The following is an 8,636-nucleotide window of genomic DNA, read 5'->3' on the forward strand; positions in this document are numbered from 1 at the left end:
ATGGTGTCCCGCTTTACCAATGTTAAAATCTGGTCACCTTATTAGGATGCTATGAGTTGGTATTGACTTGATGGAAGTGAGTGTTTTTTGGGTTTTTTTTGGCTACTATCTATTAAAAACTCTCCCCACCCACCACCCCCGTGGTAGTTACATAATCTGTTGTCAATTTGAGACTTAAGAGTGAAGGAGTGGAGTTTATCCTGCCCATTAGATCACAACCTGATGGCCTCATTTGGAGGCGCTAAGGAGATAAATAATAGCTCATTTGAGGAGGGACACACACTCACTCCCCACAAGACATTTCTGACAAGAAGCCACATGAAGCTACCCTGATGCAGCCAGAGCCCTGGAAGCTGGAAGAGCCATGTGGAGACCCCTGCCAGTGCTGAGATGCTTACAATGCCGCTGGATCCACAAGACTTCCCACCCACTGGCTTGCAATCTTCCTGCATTCGGCGTCATTGTATATGTTTCGTGAGTCTGAAGAGGACTTTATAGACTGGTATCAGATATATGGTCTAATACAGGATTTATGGACTTGATCTGGACTGGGCTGGGATGTTTTCTTAATATTCAATCGCTCTTGTATATAAAGCTCTTTCCTATGAACACATGAGTGTCTATGAATTTGTTTCCCTAGTTTACCTGGACTAACACACTCTGCTTCCTTTTTCTGATAACCATAAAAAAGGGTTGCTTTCTGTTAATAATCTTTTTCTCAACGTTTTATAAAAGCAGTACGATACAGTATTTTTCCTTTTGTGATTGACTTATTTCACGCATGTCCTCCAGATCTCTCCATGTTCCACGATGTTTCACAGACGACGTTAATCCATATCACTGTGTGCTATTCCACTGTATGTATGCGCCCCCTCCTGTTTAGTCATTCATCTGCTGATGGAAACTGAGGTTTGTGGGGGGAGGAGGGTCCCCCCAAAATCATCACAGGTCCAGTAGGCGCACTTGTACAGCGATAATAAGTAAAGATTTTAGTAAAGTCATAGAGAGAATGAGAGGTAGAGGAGAGATTGGAATAATGGAGTCAGACACAATTCATAGTAGCATGCTTAACTCAGCCCCGCTTGGTGGTCCTCGTAGGGGGAGCCCCGGGGGCGAGAGCAGGAGAGCGCCCCGGGCTTCAGAGCCAGAGAGAGCCCCCACTTTATTGCTAACCAAGGGTTTTATCTCCTTTGGGGGGCATGATTACAGGTAACCACACGTCACAGGAAGGGGCAGTACAATAGGCACACACATCGTAGGAAGGGGATGTATGATAGGCATAAGCTTAACAGGAAGGGATGAACTAGGGGTGTGCCCACAGGAATGGGAAGGTCTAGGGGTATACATGTGACAAGATGGGAGGACCCTAGATTCATGATGGCAGCCTAACCTTGGTCACCCTTGGGCGGGTTTGACCTCTCTGGGGTCAAGGAAACAGGAACTACTATTCTTATCAGAAGGGAGTGGGCCCTACTTGTTGTGGGATAAAACAGTGGTGTCTGCTTGGTCTAGATGGCTGACAGCTCCTAGGGAAAATGACCCCTGATCTACTCCTGATGACATCCAAGTGTATAGTCATTCGCAAGCAGCTAAGTTTGGCACATATTTGGGGGAGACAAGTTGGGAGAAATCCTTCTGTTTCCCACAGAGGTTGTTTCATCTTTGGCTTCTTTGACCTGGGGGGCAATGAACATGGTTAGTGCAATTCCTGGATTATGTGGCATTGTTATTTTTAGCCCTGTGAGGAAGTGCATCATTTTTTCCAATGGTAGTTGTATCATATTATAGTCCCACCAGCAGTAGATAAGATTGCCAATCTCCCCACAACCTCACCAGCATTTGTGGTTTTCTGAGTTTTGGATCAGAGCCATTCTTGTTGGAGAGAGATGACAACTTACTGTAGTTTTGATTTGCATCTCGCCGATGGCTCGGGTCCTGTATGTCAAAATGAGCTTGATGACAATGAGTTTTGAGTAAATGGCCAGTGGCTTTGAGAACCTGCTTCATGTGTCTGTTAGCCTCCTGAATGTCTCCTTTGAGGAAGTGTCTATTTAAGTCCTTGCCCATTTTTTAGTGGATATTTTGCCTTTTGGATTTGGAAGTGTTGACATTTTCTATTTTGTTTTTTTTTAGAGTCCCTAGTCAGATATGTCTTTGCCAAATTTTTTTCCCAATAAATAGGTTCTCTTTCTACTCTTTAATGAGCATAAGTATCTAATTTTTAAGAGGACCCAGTTTTGTCGTTTATGTTTTGCTTCCTTTTCCTTTTTTTCTTCATTTAGTGTATGTGTGGGCATTTTCAGTTATGTTCGACAGTCTATTTATGCCATGAATCAGGACCCTTAGATTTGTTCCAATGCCCCCCCCCCCCAGGAACTTTAGTGCTTCAAGTTTAACATTTAGGACTTTTGATTCATTTTGAGTTAGTTTTTGTGGACAGCATGAGGTATTGTGGCAGTTACATAATCTACTTGCAAAGGGGTGGAGTCTAGCCTGTCAATCAGGTCACAGCCAAGGAGGCCTCTGTGCGGGTGTGGCCCTTTCCTGAGAATTCTGGGAACTCCTGTCTTCCTCCCTAGAGGTGGCACACACACTCTCCCTGTGAGACATTCCTGTTGACAAGTCACATGGAGCTACACTGAAGGAGCCAGAGCCCTGGAGCTGGAGGAACCACACGGAGACCCACACCCAGGTTAAGATGCTTCCACCTCCACTGGATCCACAAGACTTTCCACCCACTGGCCTGTGATCTACCCAGACTAACACAGGTATGAATCACATTCCATTTCTCTGTAAATATATATCCAGGTTTGCCAGCATCCTGGCAAACAATCTTCCCCAATGAATGGACTCCCACCCTTTGTTGAAGACAAACTGTCCAAGGTTGAATGGATTTACCTCTGGCTTCTCAATTCTGTTCCACCGGTCTGTGTAGTTGTCACTGTACCAGTAGCAGGCTGTTTTCATGGTGGTGCCTGTGTAGTAAGCTTTGAGGTTGTTCTTCCTTGTGCTTTGGTTGTTCCAGGCCTTTCCCTTTCCATATAGAGTTGGAGGTTCGTTTCTTCATTTTGTTAAAGGATATTGTTGGGATTTGGATCGGGATTGTATTAGGTATTCAGGTTGCTTAAAGTCGTTTTGACACTTCCACAATGTTGAGTCTCTCAATCTATGAGCATGGTATACTTCCCCATTTACTTGGGTGTGGCAGTTACATCATCTGTTGACTTGGGAAGGGGTGGAGTCTAGCCTGTCAATCAGGTCACAGCTTGATGACCTCATTTGGAGGTGCAACAGAGATAAATAACTCACTAGAGGCCAGACACACACACTCTGCTTAGTCTTCCTGCTGACAAAGACACATGGAGCTCCACTGATGGAGCCAGAGCCCTGGAGCTGGTCTCTTGGTTCTTTAACAGTAGTGTTTTGTAGTTCTCTTTGGGACATTTTTTACGTCTTTGATTAGATTTGTTCGTAGGTATTTTATTCTTTTGAGGGTCATTGTACCTGGTATTGATTTGAATTCCTTTTCAGAGTTTTCCTTGTTGGTATAGAAGAAGCCTACAGATTTTTGTATATTGATCTTACACCCTGTACTTTGTCTATTAGTTCTAGTAACTTTCTTATGGAGTGTTTGGGATTTTCTACATAAAGAATAGCTTTTATATCATGGGTGTGGCTGGGGCACAGTGAGGGGTGGCATGTACTGTGAGAAGCACGAGGCAGCCAACAGATCTACTGTTGGTCTTAGAAACACACAAGCAGTCCCTCTCTGATGTCAAACTTGGGAGCTGCCAGAAACAGTGTTTCCAGTCATGTAACTGTAGTATGAACGTTAATGTGCTCAGATGTTAGCTAAATGGTTGGAGGTTCAAATCCATTGAGAGGCACCTCAGAAGAGAGGCCTGGTGACTGCTTTCTGCAAAATCAGCCATTGGAGAGACTTAACAGCACTGGGGAGAGCGCCCTGGTACTGTGAGAGATTCTGAGCCTAGTTATTCTGGGATTATGCTGGCCAGGGGGTGATCTGTCATGCCCTTCCTGTAGGTTAGTTGTGCAGTCCTTCTCCGAGTTCATGACCAATCAACTCCATTTCTACTAACATTTATTTTAATTCAGTCGATATAATATGCCAACAAAGTATTTTTCTTCCTCTGCATAATATATGGAAATTTCATAATCCATATATCTTAAGGAAAAAGAATAGCCGGTTCATAGGGAACAACAAAAAGGCAGATCCATTGAATATCATAAAATTTAGAAACATTTTTTAAGTCGTTTTATTAGGGGCTCATACAGCTCTTATCACAATCCATACATACATCAATTGTGTAAAGCACATTTGTACATACATTGCCCTCATCATTCTCAAAACATTTGCTCTCCACTTAAGCCCCTGGCATCAGGTCCTCATTTTTCCCCTCCCTCCCCGCTCCCCTTCCCTCATGAACCCTTGATAATTTATAAATTATTATTTTGTCATATCTTGCCCTGTCCAACATCTCCCTTCACCCACTTTTCTGTTGTCCATCCCCCAGGGAGGAGGTCATATGTAGATCCTTGTAATCGGTTCCCCCTTTCCACCCCACCTTCCCTCTACCCTCCCAGTAATTTAGAAACATTTTCTATGTCTTTTGAAACCGGGACCCCATTAAGAAAATGAAAAGATGAACCGCAGAATGGGAGAGCTTTCTGACAAATCATATATTTGACAATAGATTTGTGTTTAGAGAATATAAAGAAATTTACAACAATAAAAAGACAAATAACCTAATTAAAAATGGGAAGCAATCTAAATAGCCATTTTTCCAATGATGCTATCTAAATGGCCAACATGCACATAAAAAGATGCTCAATATCATTAGTTACCAAAAACGTTCACATCACAATCACAATGAGATTAGATACCATTCCACACCCAGATATTGTTCTTGTTATTACGTGCTATCCTACAAATTCCAGCTCATAACATCTTTGTGTACAATAGAATAAAACATCACCTGTTTCTAAGCCATGAATCTAAATGTGTCAGGATCTCGGCCCACCATACTAGCCCTGGCTCATAAAACGTCTCAGTACCCTAAAACCTGTTATGGCTTGGACAGTGTCTAAAAATCCTGCAGATCAGTGATCAGGCATGAAGAAGAGGACAGTACAATAGGACTGGAATGGGCAGCATTTTGTATCTTGGGTTGTGGGCACAGTGAGCTAGCCCTACCTTGCAACATGAAGGATGATTTTTTCTCTGGTCTTTCACGTACGGTGCAGTCATACCCACGGGCCTCTGAAAGGTGGACAAGTCCTAGGTCCTGGCTGGACAGAGGCTGCAACTAGCTATTCTTGGTTTTGATCAGTCTACCAGCCTGCCTTTCTACCACAACCGTAGGGCCACCATGTCTGTAAGCCTTCGGTATACAAGCTGGCGTATGGCAGGATTATCCACAGTCTTTCCTGGAAATTTGTACACAAGTCAAATCCAGAAGCAGGCAGCAGAATTTCATGTGCCTGAGGTTCACTCATCCCTTTCCTAGTCTTTGATGGCAGATGGCCAAAGCTTGCCAGGGTCATTTTCATCCCAAACAATCCCATGAAGAATCCAGTAGAGTGTTTGGGCCAGGACTTTCTGACTACATCAGGGGTACAACCTCGATCAGAGTTTCCTGGTAAAGGCAGAAAACCAAATTTGCTATGATTTTCCTTGCCCAAGAACCACGGGGCCTAGCGGATCAGAACTGATACAGCCACAGCAGGGTACCACCAAACTGCAGCTTCTTTGGTGGAGTGTCTGGGGAGTAGCAGGGAGACACTGGACCTTGGCCAGCACCCGGGGAGGATGGGACTGACTCTTACAGACTCAGAGTGTTGGCTCAGGCTGATTGCAAAGTCTGGAATTCACCTTTGGCAGAAGGAAGTTCCTTCACAATGCCAAGTTCGACAAGCGGAGCAAACGTCGTCAGGAGCCCCATCAAGTGGGTTCTGGCTCATAGCAGACCCTACCTATGTACAAGCAAACGAAACACCGCCGGTTCTGCCCCATCCTCAGCTTGCAATGCAGACCGCCCATAAACTCTTTCTCTTCGCCAGACTGGCAATCTCGTGCGTTTGAGCTAGTTACTGAGTAACTGGTAGAGGCAGGGGTGATGTGACCCTCAGGTCGTTGACTGAATCAGCAGTTTCAAGAACTGCAGGCAGGCAGCGGGAACAAGGTGAGAAGCAGGGAGTAACCCAATTCCGGGCACAACCACATTGCCGCTGGCAGATAGAGAGCCGTCCCAGGCAGGTGCTGTGGAGGCCAGGGACCCGTGGAGCAGGGAAAGGGCAATGCATTCACTTGGGATTTAAATCTGGCCTCGAGGTACCTCGGTGGAATGGGAGCTGAGCCACCAAGGACCAAATCAGACTGTCAGGTTGAGATGTTTTTGCCTAGACGTCAGTAGGCATAGACCTTTGGAGTCGACTGGGAGTTGCCGTTCTATAATTCCTCTTAGCGTCCACTTCTAAGCCAGGAGACGTGTTCCTGATTGCATGGTTCAAAGCTTTGCAAAACCTTGCATGTGACTTTCCTTTCTGTTCCACACTCCTGTGGGCAGGGGGACAGGTGCCTTACTTGGCCTTTAAGCACACCACTTTGTGCACTTATCTCCCTCTGCTGAATGCCGTTATTGACCCCTTTTCCCTCTGTGTTAGTCTGGGTACTTTAGAGAAACAAATCCACAGCAACTCATGTATAAGAGAGAGTCTTATATAAAGGTTAAGTGCGCATCAAGAAAACATCCCAACCCAGTGCTGCTCAAGCCCACAAGTCCAACAGGAACCCATTAACCCATATGTCCAACACCAATCCACAAAGTCCTCCTCCATCTCACAAAATACACAATATGATGCCGACTGCAGGAGGAAAGCCAAAGAGGTGAGTGTGTAAGCATCTCAGCGCTGGCAGGGGTCTCCACATGACTGCTCCAGCACCCAGGGCTGCATCGGGGTAGGTCCATGTGGCTTTTCCTCAGGGATGTCTTGCAGGAAGTGAGCCTTGCAAGCTGAAGCAGGGAACTGCTTAGGCAGCTGCACGCTGGTCCGACCAACACAAAGCAAGAGACCAGAGAACTAGAAAGGCGAGGCTCACTGAGCCATTTATCCCTCTGCCCTTCAATTAACCCCACATGTGTTTATCAGCCAGGTTGGCACAATAAACTAACTAACTCACCTTCCCTACACTGTGTTCCACTGAGGGTAGAGCCATTTCGCATTAATTTTTATTTGGGTTAGCAGTGCTTGACTCTATATAGGGTGCATAGGAAGAGCTCAGTAAAGGAGCTAGCCCAAGGATGAGGGCATGCACATGAATTAAGCTGGTCCTCCACCACCTCTGCAGCCTCATCTCCCACTGCATCCCTCCACTTGCCCTTAGGTTGGACAGCTTCCTTCTACCTGAACTTCCCAGCAAAGAACATCTCCGGGGTGGTCACATCCTTGTACCTTCTCGACGGCCGTCCCTTCCCTCTGGAGTTCTCTTCGTCCTTCTCTTGTGTCTCCACCTTTACCTCCATCTCCTCCTCCTCCCAATGGACCAGAAATTCCCTGGAGGCAGGGCTGTTGGCTTACTTGTATTTTCGGGAGAGGTTCAATGAGTGTTTGCTCAGGGAGAGAGTTCATTTCTTCGGCTTTGACCCATCAAGCATCTCCTGGTGATATCTGGTCTAAAGACCCTTTGTCTAAAAGGATTTTCTCAGGAGAAAAACTGAGTAACTAACCAGTGGGAACATTCAGTGTGGAACAGGGCTTTGAGCAGTAGCTTGGAAATTATTGGCTGGATCAAGAATGGCCAGCTGTACCCATTCCCTGTGACCATTTAGGGAATAGCTTAAAGCCATCTTGGATTTCCTGTAGGGAAACTCTCAGCCAGCCTTATTTCACACAAGCCCAAGGGGTGGGAGGGAGAAGACCACATGAAGATAGACCACCACCCACCTCCGGGCTGCCCTGGCCCCTGCCCCTGTCCCAACCCTAGGTCAAAGCCAGGTCTACACAAAATTATCAAGGGATCACGCTTTGACTTTGGCTGTGACCTACCTTGATGGCTCTTTTCCCATTCTGTCTCCTGTGAACTCCTTCCCAGCTCCAGGACCGACTGTTTCTGCTTTACTCCCATTCCTATAGGAGAGAGGGAAAGGGGTTTGGTCAATCAGTAACCAGAGCTAGAAAACTCAAATGCTCACCAAGGCCAAAGGAAAGGAGCCAGGTGGACTGGTTAGGGACGAAGGTGACTGTGGTAAAGGGAAAGGGTGTAAATAAGATATAAGCTCAAACTCACTGCCATAGAGGCAGTACCGATGCATCGCGACCGAATACGACAGGGTAGAACTGCACCTGTGAGTTTCCGGTGTAGTGATTTGTGATTGGCAGTTTGAAACCACATTCAGCTCCTCTGGATAAAGACTGGGCTTTCTATTCTTATAAATAGTTCCAGTCTTAGCAACCCACAGGACGTCACTATGAGTCAATGATGGCAGGGAGTTTGGGTTTTTTGTTTTGTTTTGTTTTGTTTTATACCTTATTTAGGAACCCTGGTGGTATAGTGGTTACACATTGGGCCATGAGATAGTTAAGGTTTACTGTGCCAACCTGGCCGATAAACACAT

Source organism: Echinops telfairi, unplaced genomic scaffold (assembly GCF_000313985.2).
Source record: "Echinops telfairi isolate 266 unplaced genomic scaffold, ASM31398v2 ScPeMD7_23;HRSCAF=83, whole genome shotgun sequence".
NCBI classification, from domain to species: domain Eukaryota; kingdom Metazoa; phylum Chordata; class Mammalia; order Afrosoricida; family Tenrecidae; genus Echinops; species Echinops telfairi.